This window comes from Asterias amurensis, chromosome 16 (assembly GCF_032118995.1).
Source record: "Asterias amurensis chromosome 16, ASM3211899v1".
Classification (NCBI taxonomy): domain Eukaryota; kingdom Metazoa; phylum Echinodermata; class Asteroidea; order Forcipulatida; family Asteriidae; genus Asterias; species Asterias amurensis.
In genome coordinates, this window is record NC_092663.1 from 15511351 (window position 1) to 15535637 (window position 24287).

A 24287-nucleotide genomic window follows, 5' to 3' on the forward strand; every position below is an offset into this window, starting at 1 on the left:
TCCATTCCCAAGCGAATAGGTGCAAATTGAACCCATTTATTTTACACAAACATCATGGTATCAATAATCCTCTGGGGCTGGATTGTTGTACATTTTCTCTGGTAGCAAGCAAAGTTTCACACTGCCCCCCCCCCCCAATCCCGATCATTAGGTTGCATTTCTACATTGCTGTCCCAAACTTGGGCCTGCAAGTATACCCTGTATGCGTGTTACTTTGAAGCATCACCTGTTGAGTGTGGTCATTCGATTGCGACACTCTTGTGACTCTTTGCCGCCATGTTGAGTGGCAAATCAAGGTTTATTCTGGCTTTGGCTAAAGATTGACTGCAAAAGGGTTTGCACATTATTTTGGTTTCACGATGCTGATGTGTGTGTTGATTATCTGTCGGTATGTTTGTCCCTGTGTCCATGGCAAACGTTGAAGAACAGACGTTTGACACACTATTTGATGCGATGCCTGATGACGTCTTAGAGACAGTGATTCTTTTCAAATGGATTATGGCTTTCTAGGTACTCAAGAATGGTTGCTGTCTTTGCCATATTTGAGTTAGCTTGTTGCGCTGTTGTATAGTAACTCAGCTTCTCTGAGCATATTCAGGCATCGTCAGCAGCCACATGTGACATCACAGTGTCCGCTGTGCCTCATCCATATCCCGTCTTTGTGTGATTTCACGATGCTCTCGACAATTAGATCAGTTGCCTCCCCTGTTGTTGCCTCCCCAGTTGTTGCCTCCCTCGCTGGTACATGTACCTCCTCACCTGGTGCCTCCCCTGTTGTTGCCTGGTGAGGCAACAACAGTGGAGGCAACAACTGGGGAGGCAACAACTGGGGAGGTGTTGCCTCCCCAGTTGTTGCATCATCCGAGTTGTTGCCCCCCTGTTGCTGCCTCCCTGGTTGTTGCCTCCCCAGTTCCTGTTGCCTCCCCAGTTGTTGCCTCCCTAGTTGTTGCCTCCTCTGTTGTTGCCTCCCGGATCCCCTGTTGTTGCCTCCCCAGTTGTTGCCTTCCCTGCTGTTGCCTCCCCCGGTTTTTGCCTCCCCAGTTGTTGCCTCCCCAGTTGTTGCCTACCCCCGTTATCGCATCCCAAGTGGTTGCCTCCCCTGCTGTTGCCTCCCAGCTGGTGCTCCGTTGTTGCTGCCTCTAATTCTGTTGTTGCCTCAGTAAACTTCTCTAAAGGCATTGTTAACTACCTGTTGGTATTCCTCTTGTATGAACCACACTTCCAAAGGAGATCAAGAGAAGCTGTGGCTCCCAGAAGCTACCAGAGAAGCTATCACCCTGGTGTTTTGCTACAGACCCTTTGAATAGCGGACCTTCATTACAGAACAGACAAAGCCCTTTCTCATACAACTTGATGAGTTCCTTGAAACCAAAGATTAAATGCAAATGCACTGGCAAACTTCTGGTACACTCCTGACAGCCTCCGCTTTCCTGTTTACACATGCAGATACTAATAAACTGCGGTGAAACAAAGCTAGCTGTACTATTAAGGCCCATCACACCACTCGTTTTGTCTTTTTACACATTGTTGACATCTTGACCTTTGACCTAGCTTTTTAGAAAGGTCATTTGAATCTAGTTGATTTAACTGAATGTCATTGATAAAGGCTAATCATTTAAAACCAAAGAATACATTCATTTTTAATTTCATTGTGATGGTATGCCATGTAACAATGCATTTGAGTGGAGAAAACCAAATTAACGTATGTTTGACCCCTTGACCTTTGACCTAGTTGTTTGGAAGGTGTCAATAGAGTATACAAATATGTTTTTTAGATTCTCAGGGTCAGGTTTCTATTCACCTCTAACACAACATTTGTCCTAAAAAAGGATAGTTTTAGAGATAATTGACCTTAAAGGTTTATAATTACGACCTAATTGAAATATGCAAATTAGGTCATTTCTGGGTTGAAACTCGTGTCCCATTTTGGATATGTCATCAATAACCACCCAATAACAAGAATCAACAATAAAACAAACTTTTGCAATTTGTTTGACTCAACATGAAAAAAATGTCTAAATCTGGTCCTCTATCCCATTGGATCCCGATGAACATGTCCCAAATTCCACACCAATCCAATTGAATCCCATTAATCCCATTCAAATTTTCAATGGGATCCCATTAAAATCCCATTGAATTTTTTCAATGGGAATTTTTTCCTGGGACTGGTCTTCGACAATTACCAAATGTGTCCAGTTTAAAAATAATTGCTTTTTTGTAGACCATGGATAGCATGGTTAGAGCATGGAGGTAGGATTATTGAACTTAGACCATGGAGGAAGAAATAGGAGATAGACTGGTTCATCACAACCTGTAGGCCTTATTACACCATTGTGTGAAGCGATAGTACAAGAATGTGGTCCCCATTTATTTCTAGACTTGGCAATGGCAGCAAGCGCGACGGATTTTATAAAAAAAAAGGTAGTAGTACAAGTTGTACTAAAATACGCAGTTGTACTAGCCTTGACTCAAGGCTGTTGGCGTAGTGTGCCCCGGCCCGGCGCGGCACAATTCGGCAGTCTGCACGCTGTGCATACACGGACAACATACATGTATACAGTACATTGTATGTACAGTACATTGCACAGCGAGAACAGTATAGCGAAGTCGTGAGTACGGTCGTGTCTTTCTACTTTCAACCTCACACACGTGGCTCAAACAACACCAAAGATACAACTTAGAAATACTCATGTACCGTACGTGTACCATACAGATGGTAATGTGTATGTACAGTAGGTATGTGTGTGTACATACGCTGTACACGTATTATATGCACTGTGTTACTATGGGGGTGCGCTGGCGTGGCGGAATTCAGTGATGGGACTAGGATTTTGCAGGTCGCGGCTGGCTGTAGCGCCTTGATCAACAACATCTGGGGGCGACTTTGCTAGGGGGCGACATTGGCTGGGGGCGACATTGTCAGGGGGCGACTTTGCTAGGGGGCGACATTGTTTGGGGGCGACATTGCCAGATGGCGACATTGCCAGGGGCGACTTTGTTTCAACCCGGGGCGAGCCGGGTAGGGGGGCGACTTTGCAGGGGGCGACTTTGTTGGTGGCGAGCTTGTCAGGTGGCGAGATGACCAGCATTCGAAATAAGATAAAGAAGAGTTTGTGGTAACACCATGTAATGACTATCTCTAAATGAGTTGGGGTGGTTCTGAAAAAATTATAAAAAATTATTCGTGAAAAATTACTTCTTTCTCGAAAACTATGTCACTTCAGAGGGAGCCGTTTCTCACAATGTTTTAAATATCAACCTACTCCCCATTACTCGTCACCGAGTAAGGTTTTATGCTAATCATTATTTTGAGTTCGTTGCTCAATTCGGTAAACAGTATTGTCCAAGGCCCACACTTATGTATCACAACTTATATATATAAAATAACAAACCTGTGAACATTGAGGCTCAATTGGTCATCGGAGTCGGGAGAAAATAACGTGGAAAACCCATCCTAAATCCCTTATTCTCGATATCGAGAATTGATAACTGTTTTAGTGTTTTCTCAAAAAGGAAAGCATTTCATGGAATAATATTTCAAGGGAAGTCTTTCACCATTACCTTCTGTAAACCCTGTAAGTTATTTGTAAATCTGTGAACTTTTTTTTTCTTTCTGTTCCGACCAATGGATTTGAGTACTAAATGTCGCTACAAAGTAACTTTTGTTGAATATCAGGCTCGGGAAGAGGGGCGATCTGGGACTGGAACTGGCATGGGCGTCAATCAGGGGGGGGGGGGGGGGGGGGGTTGGAGGGTGGGGGACACAATATCAAATGTCCCCCACCTTTTTGACCACCTTTATCATGCAGCCCAAGTTTTGCACTGTGTACGACGAAACCCTGTGTCCCTATATGGGCATTTATCCTGTGGGCAAAGGATGACACAATATCCCTTCTCAAAATCGGCCCTAGATTGCATCACAGAGCATCTAAAATGCAAAAATTTCCCGGGCCCTTATTCGGGCCCGCACCCCGATCCGTAAAGGCTTCTCACATGCATGCTCCATCGTTGACAGATTTGCGCCTCCCCCTTGAAAGAGTGGAAGGGACGTGTACCCCACCCCACCCCACCCCATTTTCGAAGGGTGGGGGACACAGTATCAATGTGTCGTTTGACCACCTTTATTATGAAAATCGTGTTTTGCACTGAGGAACTGTGGAGCACTGGGACACAAATATTCACACATTGGATATGAGCATAGCTATTTAAACATTCTATTGAAATGCATTTAATTGTTTAAAAAATTACTTCTTCCGATTTTATGAACAATAAGCCTTAATGATCGAGGCATTCATTTATGAGTTGAAAAAATTCTTTATATCTTTTAAAAAAGCTTACTGTAATGATACAAAACGGGTTTTTTTACAAACGGTTTTATTTTATCCTCAGCATATAAACAAGTTTGATTAAAAGCAGTTTGAGTTTGTGTGTGTCTATTTAATATTTCAGTGATGTCTTTCCTTTGGACTAAAACATTTATCCTGTGAGGAACATTCATAAACACTGTCATTTCTTCGGACGAGCCTTTTACTTCTGTGCCCAAGGTAGCTCTGGAGCTACCTTGAAATCTCCGTTTTATTCATATGGAAGTAAGTAAGTGCTAAAATTAAAAGAATTTACTTTTTGGTAAAAGTAGATACTTTTAGCATTTTAGTAAATACTTTTAAGTAACAGTTTTTACTTCCTTTTTACTACTTTTTATTCATACGACCCATTGTTCTGTTTCGTTTGCCACTTTGGCCGCTAAAAATATAAAAAAAATCCGGGCCCTTGAGCGGGCCCGGACCCATGCCGTAAAGGTTTCACACTCACGTGCTCACTATTTGACAGTATTTTCCCCTAAACTTGGTTCATAGATCCGCACTTGAAGATGCTGTCAACCCAAAAGGTTTTACTGCTGCTCAAATTTTTCAGATGTTCTGTTCCGTTCTGTATGCCTCTTATTGGCCTAAGATTGCACCACAGAGCATCTAGAATGCAAAATTTTCCCGGACCCTTAAGCGGGCCCGGACCCATGCCATAAAGTTTTCGCACTCGTGAGCTCACTCTTCGACAGGTTTACCCCCTAAAACTTGATTTATAGGTCCGCACTTGAAGATGCTGTCAACCCAAAAGGTTCTATACTGCTGCTCACATTTTACAGATGTTCTGTTCCGTTCTGTATGCCTCTTATTGGCCTAAGATTGCACCACAGAGCATCTAGAATGCAAACTTTTTCCCGGGCCCTTAAGCGGGCCCGGACCCATGCCGTAAAGAGTTCGCACCTCTAAGCTCACTCTTCGACAGATTTTCCCTCTAAAACTTGGTTCATAGGTCCGCACTTGAAGACGCTGTCAACCCAAAAGGTTCTACTGCTGCTCACATTTTACAGATGCTCTGTTCCATTCTGACAGATTTGCCCCATAAAACTTGTGTCTTAGGTCTTGTGATGGTAGTGATGAAACGCCGTCTGAGCATTAGAATGCAGAAACAATATGGATATAACGAAGCTATAATTGAGTGGCTTTTTAGGTACAATTTAAACCATGATAGCAAGAATAGGTGCATCGTAGCTTGAAATAGGCATTAAATTCCAACATCTCAGAGGGGGGAACATCACCCCTCAGATTCACTAGATTGCACCAGAGAGCATCTAAGGGCTAACAAAAATACGGGGCCCCGGACCCCACGCCGTAAATTTTATGTCCCCCCCCCCCCCTCCCCCACACTTCAAGACGGATTGACGCCCCTGGGAACTGGCAAGAAATCAAAAGTACTTTCATCTCTTCATAAAACGAAAACCACAACGAACGCCATCCGGTATAACAATTTTATTAATATTTCAATCATTCATTTTAAATTAAAATCACACCCCTTTGGTTCGAGTTAAAGCAAGTTAGTTTTAATATGTAAAGGCCACTTAGTTAATCATTACTTATTTCCAATCAACTGAATTTTGTCCTGTTTTTTTTGTATCATCACCCATTCTCATGCCTGTACCATGTCTACGGGGAAGTCCCCAGCACCTTGGACCAGTGTCACCTGATGTTGACGTAAGGGCCACTCAAATTCTCCATTATGTTTCTCAAACGTATAATGAAGGAAGTCATGAAAGGAAGGCTTTCTACTCCATTCACTTTTGTTAAATATAAGGCTCGGAAAGAGGGGCGATCTGGGACTGGAACTGCAGGAAATCAAAAGTACTTTCATCTCTTCATAAAACGAAAACCACAACGAACGCCATCCGGTATAACAATTTTATTAATATTTCAATCATTCATTTTAAATTAAAATCACACCCCTTTGTTTCGAGTTAAAGCAAGTTAGTTTTAATATGAAAAGGCCACTTCGTTTACTTAATTAATCATTACTTCCAATAATGGTGTTATTGTTCATATAGTGGTAAATAATTTGCCCCAAACTCGTGCATATAGTTAACTTCCTTACAAACTCGAAGCATCTGATTATACGATGGAAGTGAGTCTATTTACTTACAATGTCATGCAATGTTATACTAATCCCTTTTAAAACAAATTTTAGTATCCACATTAAAGGGGCACTGTTGTCGTGGTATAGTCTGCTTGCAATGTGGCCAGACATGAAAACACGCATATCAGCAATAGACCCTTCCCATGAAATATGTAAATTGCACAAAGCGCGTGCGCACTAACGTTTTGGTTGGCAAAATGAGGGAACATCGCGCTGTTTTGTACACGGCTAATGGGTGCGTGACGCAGACGCGGTGGCGCGTCTGCTTAGTGCACAACTCTATGGCGTTTGCCAACCAACAGGGTCTGTACGCATGCGTGAATGTAATAAGCATATTTCATGGGAAGGGTCCATTACACTAACATCTCATTAGCACCGTCATTATCATTGCGTGCGTGTACTACAGTTAGGGGCCTACGTAAGGCCGTGTCCGAGTTGGCGACTTTGGCTACAGCTACGGCTAGTTCAGCGCGTCTGTCAGTGTTGAAGAATGGCAGACGCGCGCACCCTAGCCGTAGCTGTAGCCGAAGTCGCCAATTCGGACACGGCCTTACTGTGTAAACAAGCGCAGAATGTTTCTGTCTGGCCGCAGACTCGCTGCACGACGACACAGTGCTCCTTTAATTATTAATTTACCATAATCAGATTTAGCTACGGACGCTCAACTGGACCCCAAAATGACATAGAATTTTCATTTAAATGAGGATAGCTACAAATGGTCTGATCCCAGTTCTACAATGCAAATCATTTCAACAAAACCTCGGCTGGAGCTGAAAATACAGTGTTTCTTTTTTACCTTAGAATAATAAAACAACTATAAAAACAAAACATATAGAAAAGTATTCTCAGCGTATTGTACCAGTTTCATCTTTTTGATTTAACCACATATTTACAGGATAAGATCAGATAGAATCAACATTTCTAAAAAGATTTGATTAACTTGTTTTAAAGATAAATAAAATGTAAGAGTGGAAAGAAACTTTGGCAAGGCTAACTTTAATATAATGCTTCCTACAATTTAGCTGCTCTGATTAATTTATTATTTTATTATTTCATTTATAAAAAACGAATTAGTGGCTACTCAAAAAGAGGATAAACACAATTGACCTTTCTCTTCAGACACTCCATTCAAAAAGTGAAACAAAATCCCCCCAGCCCCCACCCCCCATCCCAACCCACCCCTGACCACCTTAGTTAACAACTCTTAGGAAGCTTTGGTGAAGCTTGCCAGCTGACATAGTCAGGTCCGTACTACCTGTTGACAGACAAGCTGGTTTCCTGCGGTTTTCTCTTCTTCCAGCAGTACATGTGTATGGTATGCATAGTATGGGGAAGTCCCCAGAACCTTGGACCAGTGTTACTTGATATATGGATGTGGACGAGAACGCCCGATAACGTAGGCCACTCAAATTCGCCATTATGTTTCTCAAACGTATAATGAAGGAAGTCATGAAAGGAAGGCTTTCTACTCCATTCACGAGAGGAGTAATTAACAAAAAACGCTAATTGTGCCACAAAAAACATGGCTAACTCACTTAAGACAGGTTTAACCACCAAATAAAGCTAAAAAATAGGCTTGAAGGCACTGGACACTTTTGGTAATATTGTCACGGACCAGTGTTCTCACTTGTATCCCAACATGTGCATACAAAACCTGTGCATACAAAACCTGTGCATACAAAACCTGTGAAAATTTGGGCTCATTATTGGCCTTCGAATTTGCAAGGAAATAATGGAAGAAAAAAAACCTTTATTGCAATACTTTGTGTGTTTTCATAAATGATACTATTATGATGTTTATTATTTTCAGATGCGTAATAAAATGCTTCAGCTGAAATTTCATTATTTAGACAGAAAAGCTATCCCTTTTCTCAAAGACTATGTTACTTCAGAGGGAGTTGTTTTTCACAGGTTTTTATACTATCAACAGCTCTCCGTTGCTCGTTACCAACTAAGCTTTTTTATGCTAACAATTTTTTTAAGTAATTACCAATAGTGCCCAGTGCCTTTGAAGATCTTCTAATGGCCTTGTGCAGACGTTGATCCTCTCGCCACAATTTCTCTCTGTTTAACAACAGTCCACCCCGAAAGACTTCCTCTCTATCCATGACATGGGCACCGGTCCCTCCTTCCACCCGCCCCTGCTCCGCAGTCCTTCTTTGGTTGAACATCCTTCTAGCCTCCTCCCGGTTAACTGCATCTCCTCCTCGCCCTCACGGAGCTCTTTTGACCATGATCACCCCGCCACGGCTTGACCGCTCGTCCGCACTATTTCCCGGTGACCTGCGTTATGACAATTGCAGCAACAATTCCACCAACAATCAGCAGAAGAATTACACCAACAACAACCTTCTTTTTAGTTTCCATCTATTTGGTAAACAAAAGAGCACAAATTACTCGGGAGAAATATTATAACATAATGAACAAGTAAATAAATTAGAAACTGGAAAAACCATCGTAATTACAGATTCATAATTTTATTGAACCATGAATGAAATTACATTTCTCTCACTGCATACAACAAGAATACTATAAAACTAGAGCTAAATTGCATTTGTGCACAAATGCAGAGCTGTTTCGTCAAAAAAAAATTCAAATTTCTCAACTGAGTTTTAAATTTGTTGGGTATTCAAAGCAATTTTGCCCAATGTGGCATAAATAAAAAATAATTTGGATTATACCATATTCAGATAGCAATTTATGTGTTAAAGGTGCAAAAATTGAAAAAATCATAAAAAATCATGTGATGACGTCATCATGACGTCCTTTAATATTTCATAAGAACTTGTCAATATCCAACAACCTACCAAGTTTCAACATGATCGCATAATTACTTAGGAGTTATATTAGTTCAAAAAGTGCACCTTTAAGGCCGCGTCACGTGACCCCCGATGACGTCATTGATCTGAAACTTCCCACATATGATGGCTGCCTGACAGTTAACGTGTGTGTAAAATTTGAAGTGATTACAAAAAGTTTCACCACACACATCTTCAAAAAGTCCATTTTGACAAGTTTTCAACCTGCCGCTAGAGGGCGCTGTTGCATTTTGTGACGTCATTGGTATTTTTTTTGAACTGCCCACTCTTGCCAGGCACTAACATCGTTAAAGCAACTTCATATCTTTTGCCAATTTTGAATTAAAGGGCCACTTCCGGTTTCGACCGGAAGTAGAGGTCGTGTGAGGTCACGCACACAAAACAAAATGAAGACCTAATTTATCCCTCCGCAATCCCGCAAACAGAAACCTACGTCTCTTTTGGCTGATTTGTTATAAATTTTCAAACATTTAACATAAAACACCTTTAAGATGACGTCACGTGACCGGTGATGACGTCATCATGACATCATTGCTTTAGGATCATCATTGCACCATAACCTTCAATCCCTGAAAGTTTCATTGCAATTGCTCTTTAGGAACTATGCAAAAAATTGCGAGTACTGAAACAGACAAATAAAAAAAATAATAAAAAAAACTTTAACAAAAACAAGAACTGTTTCGCTGCGCTTCGCTACTGTTAATAATTAACGGTACTTATACTCATGTGCTGGAAAGGTTGTTTATAACCTCCTTGTTCATCCGTTTTGAAAGTGATTATAAACAACAATTGTATGGCCTATGCAAAAACCAAAAAACAACAACAACAACATGTAGAACAAAGAAAACAAGAACCTATAATAACTTTATCAAAAGGCCCGTATCCTGTTTTTTGTTGTTGTTGTTGTTGTTTAATTGTTGTTGTTTTTTGCGTTAGGGAGCATTAATGCGCATGCTTTGCGTACGCGCTCGGAGCCGGCTTCAGACGAGAGGGTGGGGCCGAATCTAAAGCTGAAGCCGTGGTTTCACAAAACAAGAGCTGTTTCGCTGCGCTTCGCTACGAAACAGCTAATAATAAAAAAAACTTTAACAAAAACAAGAGCTGTTTCGCTGCGCTTTGCTACGAAACAGCTAATAATGCAATTATTGTTTCCAACACATCCAAAACATACACATGAGTTCCTCACTGTTCCTATACGTACTGTAAATTAAACTTTAACCTTAATTTTTAATTCAATGACAAAACCGAAATCAATCGACAAGCATGAAGCATTCAATTACTTACCTTTATTTGTAGCTTGCTGCAAAGATGGATGACGGATATCCTGACTCCTAGTGTGTTATTTTCACTTACTACAGATGAACTACCAAGATAGAAACCGCGACTGATATTCCGAATTTGTTTTTCTGAATCAAAACAATCTTTAGGATGAAAATAATCTCAGTCGCAGTGCAGATTACAAAAAAAAGGTAGCCTTTATGACTGTATGCCGTACCTGGCGTTTGTAAGCTAACATCTACCGATCTACGTCTTCTTTCATCCGGATTGTGAGTTTGATTACAAAAAAAAGGTAGCCTTTATGACTGTATGCCGTACCTGGCGTTTGTAAATTAACATCTACCGATCTACGTCTTCTTTCACCTGGATTGTGAGTTTTACCGTACCCTAGTGGTAGGTGAAATTATCTGTATTGTTGAGGGACTCAAAGTCCAACCGGGTGGTACCGTTATGCGGAGCTTGAGATTTTACTTGCACAGTGTTGCATATTTTGTATATGGCTTGGTATCGCGTCAGTATTTAAGGGTTATTTTTCCCTTGGCCTAATTATCCAACTATAAATGTTACTTATAAATTTGTTGTGTACTTTAATTGCTCTAAAAGAACCAATCTCTGGAGCTTTGGCGTGGAGAGGCTGGCTGTTTCCTCTTAGCCACTGCTGCCATCAAAAACTTGACTAAAGCCCTTTTCACACTACAGGTATTTCCCGGGAAATTCCCGGGAAATGTTAGTCGATCTGTTCACACTACAAAAAAAATCCCGGGAAATAACATTTTCCCGGGAAATAATTTACCCAGTTAAGGGGTAGGGTTAAAGGCGTTAACCCCGGGGAAAAACGTTTTTCCCGGGAAAAGCAGCTAGTGAGAACGAAAGCGGGTCTAACTTACCCCACCTTTTGCTTCCACTGTGTTGAGACGTCATTAATCTCGAAAGGTCACAGACGTCAAAAATAGCGCGTTTAGGTACGAAAATAAAAGTGAACTAGAGCTAAATTGCATTTGTGCACAAATGCAGAGCTGTTTCGTCAACAAAAATTTAAAATTTCTCAACTGAGTTTTAAATTTGTTGGGTATTCAAAGCAATTTTGCCCAATGTGGCATAAATAAAAAATAATTTGGATTATACCATATTCAGATAGCAATTTATGTGTTAAAGGTGCAAAAATTGAAAAAATCATAAACAATCATGTGATGACGTCATCATGACGTCCTTTAATATTGCATAAGAACTTGTCAATATCCAACAACCTACCAAGTTTCAACATGATCGCATAATTACTTAGGGAGTTATATTAGTTCAAAAAGTGCACCTTTAAGGCCGCGTCACGTGACCCCCGATGATGTCATTGATCTGAAACTTCACACATATGATGGCTGCCTGACAGTTAACGTGTGTGTAAAATTTAAAGTGATTACAAAAAACTTCACCACAGACATCTTCAAAAAGTCCATTTTGAAGAGTTTTTAACCTGCCGCTAGAGGGCGCTGTTGCAATTTGTGACGTCATCAAAAAAAATTTGAACTGCCCACCCTGCCCAACTGCTAGACACTTACGTCCTTGGAAAGCAACTTCATAACTTTTACCACTTTTGAGTTACAGGGCACTTCCGTTTTTGGCCCATTACGACCGGAAGTAGAGGTCATGTGAGGTCACGCACACAAAACAAAATGAAGACCTAATTTATCCCTACCCAATCCCGCAAACAGAAACCTACGGTCTCTTTTGGCTGATTTGTTATAGATTTTCAAACATTTAACATAATACACCTTTAAGATGACGTCACGTGACCGCTGATGACGTCATCATGACATCATTGCTTTAGGATCATCATTGCACCATAACCTTCGATCCCTGAAAGTTTCATTGCAATTGCTCTCTAGGAACTATGCAAAAAATTGTGTGTACTGAAACAGACAAATAAAAAAAAAATATATAAAAAAAACTTTAACAAAAACAAGAGCTGTTTCGCTGCGCTTCGCTACGAAACAGCTAATAACTAGAGCTAAATTGCATTTGAGCACAAATGCAGAGCTGTTTCGTCATTAAAATTTTCAAATTTCTCAACAGAGTTTTAACTTTGTTGGTTATTCAAACCACTTTGCCCAATGTGGCATAAATACAAAAATATTTTGGATTATACCATGTTCAGATAGCAATTTATGTGTTAAAGGTGCAAAAATTGAAAAAAATCATAAACAATCTTGTGATGACGTCATCATGACGTCATTTCAGTTTTCCTAAGAACTTGTTAATATCCAACAACCTATCAAGTTTCAACATGATCGCATAATTACTTAGGGAGTTATATTAGTTCAAAAAGTGCACCTTTAATGCCGCGTCACGTGACCCCCGATGACGTCATTGACCTGAAACTTCACACATATGATGGCTGCCTGACAGTTAACGTGTGTGTAAAATTTGAAGTGATTACAAAAAGTTTCACCACACACATCTTCAAAAAGTCCATTTTGACAAGTTTTCAACCTGCCGCTAGAGGGCGCTGTTGCAATTTGTGACGTCATTGGTATTTTTTTTGAACTGCCCACTCTTGCCAGGCACTAACATCGTTAAAAGCAACTTCATATCTTTTGCCAATTTTGAATTAAAGGGCCACTTCCGGTTTCGACCGGAAGTAGAGGTCATGTGAGGTCACGCACACAAAACAAAATGAAGACCTAATTTATCCCTCCGCAATCCCGCAAACAGAAACCTACGGTCTCTTTTGGCTGATTTGTTATAAATTTTCAAACATTTAACATAAAACACCTTTAAGATGACGTCACGTGACCGGTGATGACGTCATCATGACATCATTGCTTTAGGATCATCATTGCACCATAACCTTCAATCCCTGAAAGTTTCATTGCAATTGCTCTTTAGGAACTATGCAAAAAATTGCGAGTACTGAAACAGACAAATAAAAAAAATAATAAAAAAAACTTTAACAAAAACAAGAACTGTTTCGCTGCGCTTCGCTACTGTTAATAATTAACGGTACTTATAATCATGTGCTGGAAAGGTTGTTTATAACCTCCTTGTTCATCCGTTTTGAAAGTGATTATAAAACAACAATTGTATGGCCTATGCAAAAACCAAAAAACAACAACAACAACATGTAGAACAAAGAAAACAAGAACCTATAATAACTTTATCAAAAGGCCCGTATCCTGTTTTTTGTTGTTGTTGTTGTTGTTGTTGTTGTTTGTTGTTGTTTTTTGCGTTAGGGAGCATTAATGCGCATGCTTTGCGTACGCGCTCGGAGCCGGCTTCAGACGAGAGGGTGGGGCCGAATCTAAAGCCGAAGCCGTGGTTTCGAAAAAGGGGCCCATGGTTTCATACGGCTCTGGCTTCTCACAATAGCAACAGCGCCCTCTTCCGTGAACTTCCATGGACTTTAAACAATAAACATGACAAAGTCTAACCCCTGACAAACCTGTAGTACCTTTTGGAGCTACATGGGCAATACTCGCTAATCAAAGAGTTTAATACAAAGTTCCACCACAAGGACTTTTTAACTCTCATTAATTATTTGTTATTTGATCATAGGGCGGCGTTACTTTTTGTTTACTATCCTGTCGCAGTTGGAAACTTGAAACGTATTGTTCCCTTTCTTCCGTTTTAAAAGAGCCAGCGTAAACAAGAAAAACAAATTAATGGTCCTTCCTTTTCGTTTTCAAAGATTTGAGCCTATATTAATGAATTCTGGACCTTTTTCAAAAATAAATGACACTTGATAAAAGTAAAATGTTTTTCCGCGCGTGTCACACAACCCTCATTATGAGTATTGCAAAATACCCCATGCAAAAAAAGATTCGGGGAAAAAAAACTTTCCTGTGAGTACAATAACGACCCATCTGTCGCCAAATGTGCATAAAAGAAGCATACCCCAGTAAACCTACCCAAGCTTGAAAGAACCACGCAATTCCTACACATAAACCGTCCTTTTTGTGTATTCACTATGCTACAAACTATTGGCAATAAATACTAAAAATTATGAAAACAGTGATGTTTTTCTCTAGTGTGTGTTGAAAAAAATACCTAAAATAAAAATACAAAGGGACCACAAGACCATGGCAGCTTTGAATGGTCTGGCATAAAAATAATCTCTTGCATAAAAATAATCTCTACCTGGCAAGTTTACACACATGGTGTTACCGTAAACCAAATATATAAATATATCATTATGCATTGTGTTGCTTACAGCTTTACCGGTAAATACGGCCCCCTGCACTTTATGGCACAGGCCAAGCTCGGCACGCGCGACATTCGAATCCAGTGCATAATTTCCTCTCATTATAGGCGATCTGGGACTGGAACTGGCAGAAAATCAAAAGTACTCTCACCTCTTCATAAAACGAAAACCACAACGAACGCCATCCAGTATACCAATTATTTTATTATAATTTCAATCATTCATTTTAATTTAAAATCACACCCAATTTGTTCCGAGAAGCAAGTTTGTTTTTGTTAATTGTAACAAACATGAAAAGGCCACTTACTCAATTAACCATTACTTCCAATAATTTGTAAGTGTTAATAATAATCTTTTAAGTAATCCCAAAATTCTTGCATAGTTAACTTTTCACTACAAACTCATCTGATTATACGTGGAAGGATGTACTTACATGTACTGCAAATCAATCGTTGCTTAGAGTAATGTGTAATGTCACAAAACAAATCACTATTGTATTACTGACAGTTTTGTCTTACGATGGATTTTATTACTTTGTGAAACCGACCCCAGATCAATCTTAGTTCTTTGTAAATTATTTTACCGTATCAAAACATTAATTTTGAGTATTCACGCTAAAGGGGCACTGTTGTCTGCGTATAGTCTGCTTGCAATGAGGCCAGACTTGAAAACATGAATAGCTATATCACCAATGGACCACATCTCATTAACATCACAAAAGCTTTAAAGGGCATCCTCATTATTATTGCGTGCAGCGTGTCTACACAGTTCTGGCAGCAGACTCGCTGGGATCACGACGACAGTGCCCTTTAAATTTTTTGGCGACACCGGAGGCTCAAATGGACCCCAAACGACGCAGACTTTTCATTTTAATGAGGAATAGCTACAAAGTGTCTGATTCAATTTCTACAATACAAATCATTTTAACAGAAACCTCGGCTGGAGCTGAAATACGGTGTTTCAAGGTTTGTTTTTTTAAACCTTAGAACAATAAAACAAAATATAAAAACAAAACATATAAACTGATATTTTTCAGCGTATTGCACCAGTTTCATCTTTGTGATTTAACTACATACAAAATTATAGTTTACATGATAAGATTAGATAGAATAAACATTTCTAAAAAGATTTGATTAACTTGTTTTAAAAGATAAATAAAATGTAAGAGTGGAAAGAAACTTTGGCAATGCTAACTTTAATATAATGCTTCCTACAATTTAGCTGCTCTGATTAATTTATTATTTTATTATTTCATTTATTATTTATAAAAAAATGAAGAGAAAAAAAAAACGAATTAGTGGCTACGTCTATGGCTCAGTGGCTAGATATTCTTTATCATTGCGCGTTGAAGAATAGGGGACATTTTTGGAACAGTCGTAGCCGTAGAGAGCCACCAATTCGGATACGGCTTTAACCACCAAATAAAGCTGATCTATAGGCTTAAAGGCACTGGACACTTTTGGTAATATTGTCACGGACCAGTGTTCTCACTTGTATCCCAACATGTGCATACAAAACCTGTGAAAATTTGGGCTCAATTGGCCTTCGTATTTGCAAGAGGGAATACTGGAAGAAAAAACACCTTTATTGCATTACTTTGTGTGTTTTCATAAACGAGCCTATTATGATTTTTATTATTTTCACAAGCGTAATAAAATGCTTCAGCTGAAATTTCATTATTTAGACAGAAAAGTTATCCCTTTTCTCAAAGACTATGTTACTTCAGAGGGAGTTGTTTCTCACAGGGTTTTATACTATCAACAGCTCTCCGTTGCTCGTTACCAACTAAGCTTTTTTATGCTAACAATTATTTTTAGTAGTTACCAATAGTGCCCAGTGCCTTTGAAGATCTTCTAATGGCCTTGTGCAGACGTTGATCCTCTCACCACAATTTCTCTCATCTTCTCTCATCTGTTTAACAACAGTCCACCCCGAAAGACTTCCTCTCTATCCATGACATGGGCACCGGTCCCTCCTTCCACCCGCCCCTGCTCCGCAGTCCTTCTTTGGTTGAACATCCTTCTAGCCTCCTCCCGGTTTAACTGCATCTCCTCCTCGCCCTCACGGAGCTCTTTGACCATGATCACCCCGCTACGGATTGACCGCTCGTCCGCACTATTTCCCGGTGACCTGCGTTATGACAATTGCAGCTACAATTCCACCAACAATCAGCAGAAGAATTACACCAACAACAACCTTCTTTTTAGTTTCCATCTATTTGGTAAACAAAAGAGCACAAATTACTGGGGAGAAATATATAACATAATGAACAAGTAAATAAAGTAGAAACTGGAAAAACCCGTTGGTAATTACAAATTTATAATTGTATTGAACCATGAATGAAATTACATTTCTCTCACTGCATACAACAAGAATACTATAAAATAATGCCATTATTGTTTCCCACATCCAAAACATACACATGAGTTTCCTCACTGTTCCTTTACGTACTGTAAATTAAACTTTAACCTTAGTTTTTAATGCAATGACAAAACCGAAATCATTCGACAAACATGAAGCATTCAATTCACTTACCTTTATTTGTATCTTGCTGCAAAGATGGCCAATGGATATCCTGACCTCCTAGTGTGTTATTTTCACTTACTACAGATGAACTACCAAAATCGAAATGAGCAAAAAAATGAGCAGCTTACAGTAAATTGCAGTTTTATATACGTGTGTATAATATGTTTTCTCATAGAATCTCCCACAGTCCATGTCGGTGAAGATACATTTTAATAATTCATGAGGCATGTGATATCCATCGGCAAATAGCAGCCCGCAAAAATCATCCATTATTATAATGAGAGGAAATTATGCTCCTGACCAGATTTCAATTATGCAGGGTACTGCCACGCGACAAGGAAGCTAGCTCGCGTGCCAGCCCTTAGTACTAGTAGTAGAGTCACCTTGGCAGTACCATTTACTGGTAGGTGAGATTCTCTATCTTTTGAGGGACTCAAAGCCACAAGGTGCGTCGTGATTCTTAAACAACAAAAAACTTTGAAAATAATATGCAATACCGTGGTCCATTTGTGTTGTTTTACTCCCCCCCCCCCAAACAAACAAACAAAAACAAACAAACGAACAAACAAACAAACATCAAAGCAAGTACCGTTTATAGGATCTCCCCCAGATCACCAAGAAAACACCCCTTCACTATCAATGGAACAACCTCGCTGCAGGAAGAGCATCGCTATTTTTAGTAATCAATGGGGATGGGGATTCGGGGAATTTATTATCAGTTTCAGCTTTCGCAATATAGAGCGGCAGCCCAGAGCACTTTGGTTAAAGGAACGAGGTACCAGTATTTGAGTACAGGAACATTTAGTGGATAACCTGACATAGTCAGATATGGATGTCTGCCGGAGACCCCCCGCTGTGTGTAGCACGTGGACCCCCAACAAAGAGGCAAAATAATGGGCTGAATCAAACATTCTAGGTACCACATGAAACCAAGTGGAAATGGTCATTGACATCATGCTTAGTAAAAAATATCAACCGCCAGACAAATTTTCTGCTGCATTGGGCCTGCCAGACACCCCCTCCCCCAAATATTTAGTGTACAAACCTATGGGTTGAAATTAGCAGTTGTCAAATTACCTCAGATTTACATGAAACTTTGTCTAACTGTTCCACTATGGCTAAAATGAACGCAAACCAAAAATAAAATCCACACTCCATATCGTTTCCGAGATACAGCCTCTTAAAATATGCTAAAATCTCCCCCTTTTGGCGCTCCGCCCCCGAACGACACCGCGCGTCGTGGTGGTATTCTTTTCACACGTTAAGAGCCCGTAATTTAATAACGACACCAGCTGTGATGCTGAAAGTTGTATAAATGCTATTTAAGTTGTGGCCATTGATTCATAATTTGGCTGCACTGGGCCTGACAGACACCCCCACCCCCGGGGTAAAACATCGGAGGAACAACCTAAAACCAAGTTGAAATTACCAATAGTCATATTGCACAATTCTTAACAGAAGACAATATCAGCCGCCAGACAATGTTTTGCTGCATTGGGCGCGGCCCGACAGACACCTACCCTCCCCGGGTTAAACATCAGAGGAGCCACCTGAAACCAAGTTGAAATGACCAATAACAATATTCTTAATACAAGTATCAATCACCAGACGAAAGTTTTGCTGCATTGGGCCCGGCAGACACCTCCCCTCCCCCGGCGGGTTAAACATCAGAGGAACCACCTGAAACCAAGTTGAAATGACAAATAACAATATTCTTAATACAAGTATCAACTGCCAGACAACAGTTTTGCTGCATTGGGCCCGGCAGACACCTCCCCTCCCCCGGGTTAAACATCAAAGTTGTATGCCTGACGGTAGACTGAGTAACCATCAGTTTGAGTGTGGTCTCGATTGTGGTCTCGATCTAGCAACTTGTAAACAATTTTAAAAATCTAAACTTCAAAATCAATTTATTACTGTAAAATTAATGGTACTTATAAAATAAAGTTCTGGAAAGGTCATTTATTACTTTGTTCATCCAATTCAACAATTTGTTGATGTTGGCCTATGCAAAAAAGAAAATTGAAAACAGAGAAAACAAGAACCCATAATAACTTTATCAAAAGGCCCGTAACCTGTATTTTGTTGGGTATTTTTTTTTTTGGGGGGGGGGGGAGGGTTGCGTTAAGGAGCATTAATGCGCATGCTTTGCGTACGCGTTCGGCCGGCTCCAGACGTCTAGATTAGCCTTGCTCAAGGCAGTCGCATTATTCACTCCGAAAAGACGCCGCTGTAAACCCACCCGTATACACTGTGCTTACTGTGTGTATACACCGCACGACCCAACCGTATACACCGTCACATCGCTCAATGCACACCGTACGACTACTGTGCACAAGTCATCCGCACTCGTACCACTAACCCGCATGCGGAGACCGACGCATGCGGATAGTGTACGGGGGCATCGTGTCGTTCGATGTGGTTACACCATAGAGCTAATAGCTCTATGGGTTACACACATTTTACGCACAGTGGATACGGGTGGGTTTTTATACAGCGGCTGTCTTTTTTCGGACTGAATAATTCGACTGCCTTGAGCAAGGCTAGCTTCAGACGAGAGGGTGGGACCATGGAGGAAGAACTTCCTCCATGGTGGGACGGAGCCTGGAGCCGAATCTAAAGCCGAAGCCTTGGTTTTGAAAAGGGGCCCATGTCTTCATGCATACGGCTTTGGCTTCTCACAATATCAACAGCGCCCTCTTCCGTGAACTTCCATGGACTTTACATAATATACATGACAAAGTCTAACCCCTGATCCAAAATCGACCTATTTTTGAGCAAACCTGTAGTACATTTTAGTAGACAATACTATACTCACTAATCAACGAGTTTAATACAAAGTTCCACCACAAGGACTTTTTAATTCTTATGAATTATTTTGTATTTGATCATCATGGGGCGGCGTCACTTTTTGTTTACTATCATCCTGCCGCAGTTTGAAACTTGAAACGTCTTGTTTCCTTTCTTCCAGCGTAACAAGAAAACTAAAATGGTCATTCCTCCCCGTTTTCAAAGAGTTGAGCCAATATTAATGGATTCTGCACCGTTTTCAAAAATAAATGTTTACATCTTGTCTTGCAGTTGTCAGATTGGAGCGCGCATGGGGGTGTGGCAGGAAAGTGACCATTGGTTATTTTGTTCTAGCGCCCTCTAGTGTCACTCACTCCTAAAATGACGTCACATATGGGTTGCAAAAAAAGTCACTTCATTCGCTCACTGCCAGAGAAGTGGTGAATTTTTTTCATCTTGATTCAGAATTTGCCGTAAAATCAGGTAATGCAATGAAAGTATTCTTATTTGGGTAAGAACTTATTATATTATGAACTCAGTGCTGACGTGTACTTGACTCTATTTTGGACTAGAATGTTGTGTTTTCCCCGTGACAAATCATGAAATTTTGCACGGCTTCAGAATCAGAATTTAGAGTTCAGTTTCACCAGTGTGTATTTATTACACTGACAATGCGTTATGATTGTCATTCACACGAAATTAATTTAATATTTGATGCTTAGCATGGAAAAGTTTCCGTATGGCGCCACCACTTTTTCATTCGATATAAAATAATATAGGAACTTATTTACCTGATTGATATATCCTTTTTGTAAAAATAAGTGAAAAAGTGGTGGTGCCATACGGAAAGTTATCACTTAGCTTTAGTTAGGGGGTCATGTACCCCTAGAACTATTTCGGTTTCGTCCGGCTATCGTCTCCCGTAACCTCATAGGTTTATATCTCTCACGCGTTAAACGACCCATGGTTCAATGAATTTCGGCATCAGGAATCTCTCTTCTTTTTTTTTTAATCTCGCCAAAATTAGGCTCTATGTGTCCTTTGATGTATCAATGTGTATTCTTTTGACCAGAGAATCCACTCCACAATCTCAAAAATTGTTAAAAATGATAAATTCTTACCGTAATTTCAGATTCCCTATCTACTGTACGTGTTACTCCTCTGCCAACAATAATTGAAAACGGCTGTGTGCAAAAAGTGTACATACTGGTACCCTGTGCGAGCTTCGTGGTTCCGTGTATGTTTTGTACACAAATCACGGATCGTACCCGCCCTCTCGTGACGCATTTTCGCAAAACGAGGTCGGGTAATTTTCAATTATTGTTGGCAGAGGAGTAACACGTACAGTAGACTTTGAGGAAATTGTAAGCTTATACTGCAGAGCATTTCAAGGGCACCAAGGCAATGGCAAGGGGCAAAGGAGGCAATCGCCTCCGTTGCCTCGGTGAAGTATCAGGCCTGATTGGTAATTACTCAAAATAGTTGTTAGCATAAAACTTTACTTGGTAACTAAGCAATGGAGACCTGTTGATAGTATAAAACATTGTGAGAAATAGTTCCCTCTGAAGTAACGTAGTTTTCGAGAAAGAATTAATTTTTCATGAATTTGATTTGGCGACCTCAGAATTAGATTTTGAGGTCTCGAAATCAAGCACCTGAAAGCACACAACTTTGTGTGATAAGGGTGATTATATATCGCATCTTAGACGACCAATTGAGTTCAAATTTTCACATGTTTGTTATTTTGTTCTTGTTGAGATACACCAAGTGAGAAGACTGGTCTTTAACAATTACCAATAGTGTCCAGTGCCTTAAAATAAAAGAGCCACAATCTGCATTTATAGTACATGTATCTTAATTCACACCATCGACAGACTAAACTGTGATAAAACTATTTAGCTTCAGAGTACTTCTAGAAACTAAGGCTCCCCTGCTAGTTTCTAGAAGTAATTAGAGGGCCTTATTGGGCCTTACTATTGTTGGTGACAAAGTATATTAGTCCAGGACCACTGCATGCAAGAGAGAAACCATGTTCAAATCTGACCTCTGTGGTCTATTTATAGACCATGGAGGTCAAATTTGAATAACAGTTCTGTGAGGTAATAACAGGATAAGCAAGCATCCATATTCATAACAAAAACCGTTGGTTTGAATCCCGCGCGGATGATTTGCCTGTGGATTTATTTTCACAGAACTTGGGAAAGTACTAATGAAATTGTGAACAAGTGTGAGCGAACGACTAGGGCCTATAGTTGACTATTGTCGGCTAGTGGGGATTTTGCCTGGTACTCAGGATGTGTTACATGCATAGGTAACCATGGAACCTTAAAATACTACTTGCTTTAAAGTGCTACAGTTTTTGAGAAATGGGTCAATCAAGTCACAAAAATGATTTTCATGTTAGTGAGATGAAATTTGTTTTAGCATGTAAAACATATTAACCAATTATAGTATAATACAGAGACAAGCATTATTTTTGTGTCATTGTTTTCCCCATTTCTCAAAAACTACAGCACTTCAGCAAGTATTATGTTGAAAGGGAAGCTTTTTACTATCATTAAATTAATATCTTCAAACTGTGTAAGTTCAGTGTAAATTTTGGTCCATTTTTTTTTGTTTTACAAAAAGTACCCAAACCCTTAAGTGGCAGGCAAAAATTCTCTCCAAAGTAGCTCGGCTGGCTAGTTAGTTGAGTAAAATGCTGCGGCCTTTTTACATCTTTTTTTCATGTTTTTAATCCTATTGATTGAGAATCTCTCATGTTGAATCAATGCTAACAAAAGTTTCATCATTTATGTAAACAAAGTATGTCCAGAGTCCAAAGGGTCTATTGACTAAGTGACCTTAAAGTGTCCATCTAAAGTGACCTTTGACCCAGGATGACCTTCTGGCAAGATGGCTGAGCATTGATGAATGAACTGGTGTGAAGGTCTTTCTATTGTCATTTTGATTCAATAATGTCTACACTGTACATGGACATTGTTGTCAATTGGTACTGGGTTGTACAGTGGGGTTTGACAAACAAACTATGTATACAACCTTCCAGAGCATTAAGCTTGCTATAAACTATGTGATAACTTTGGACAATTTGGAGTAAACAACCATTTTATATTCTACTTTTCAATTCAATACAATACACGTTTATTTCATACTCTTGTTGAGAAAACAAAACAATTGTGAGAATTAGACAGTACATAGAAATTTAACAAATCTAAAGTGTATTAAATTATACAGAAAAACAATAAAAACTAAAAGCAAATAATAAATTAATAACTAGGAATTAACTATTAACTTTTCATATTTTGTATTTCCATTGGCCTAGTAATTTTGCAAGGTCAATGTATTTGTTACACTTGGTGTCATAAAACTGTAGGCCCAATCACTGGGCAGGCATTCTAATCTTAAAGGCCGGTCACACAGGCCTCGATAACGAGAACGAAAATGAGAACGTTAAAAATGCACGCCCTCGATTGGTTGAATATGCGTGGGGTATTCTGTGTGGAGCAATTCAACCAATACAAGTTCCCTTATAAGTTCTCTTTGCGCCGTTACCGTTTTCGTTATCCCTGCAGTGTGACTCGTTCTTAAAGGCCCGGTCACACAGGCCCCGATAACGAGAACGAAAACGAGAACAATAAAAATGCACGCTCGCGATCGGTTGAATAGATCCACGCAGAATACGCCCACGCTCATTCAACCAATCGAGGGCGTGCATTTGTATCGTTATCGTTTTCGTTCTCGTTATCGGGGCCTGTGTGACCGGGCCTTAAGTCTTACAAATGTGGTGGAGAATGACATAGGAGAGGAGGATAGTTGAGGATTGGGGTCACCTGGGCCCAATTTTATAATGTCTGTAAGCAAAGAAGTGTGCTAAGCACAGAAACAATTTGCTGAGCGGGAAACTGGGTACCAGCTAAAATTAAATTATGCTTATTGTTGAAACTGGTGCCCCACTTAATTTTTGCTTAGTTTTTGCAGAGTTTTCTGCTAAACAGCTTTATGACATTGGGCCCTGTTAGCAAAAAGGCCTTTTGAGAGAAATCTTTTAAAATGACAAAATGCAAATTACAGATTGCTTTTCCCTGCTGTCCTGTGTATTTCATGCATTGCAGTATTTAATCAACTAACCCACTTTGCCCCAATTATGTATGATGAAGCAGAGCTGCCACGGCCAATTTGCAACCCTTTCTGTCGCTCATGAAAAATGGCCTCTG

The 24287-nt window shown here is 39.9% G+C and overlaps 1 protein-coding gene across 4 annotated transcripts in view; it reads left to right on the forward strand.

Annotated features, from left to right (window-relative positions):
• The window catches only part of LOC139948834 (E3 ubiquitin-protein ligase HECW2-like), a 92760-nt gene that overhangs the window by 25892 nt on the left and 42581 nt on the right, over positions 1 to 24287 (forward strand). For 3 of the 4 annotated variants that reach the window (XM_071947173.1, XM_071947176.1, XM_071947175.1), the window contains exon 1: positions 20476 to 20556. The exons of the other annotated variant lie outside the window; for it this stretch is intronic. The gene's annotated coding sequence lies outside the window, so the exon portion shown is untranslated. Of the gene's footprint in view, positions 1 to 20475; positions 20557 to 24287 lie in introns of those variants that run through there. 4 annotated transcript variants of the gene reach the window in all.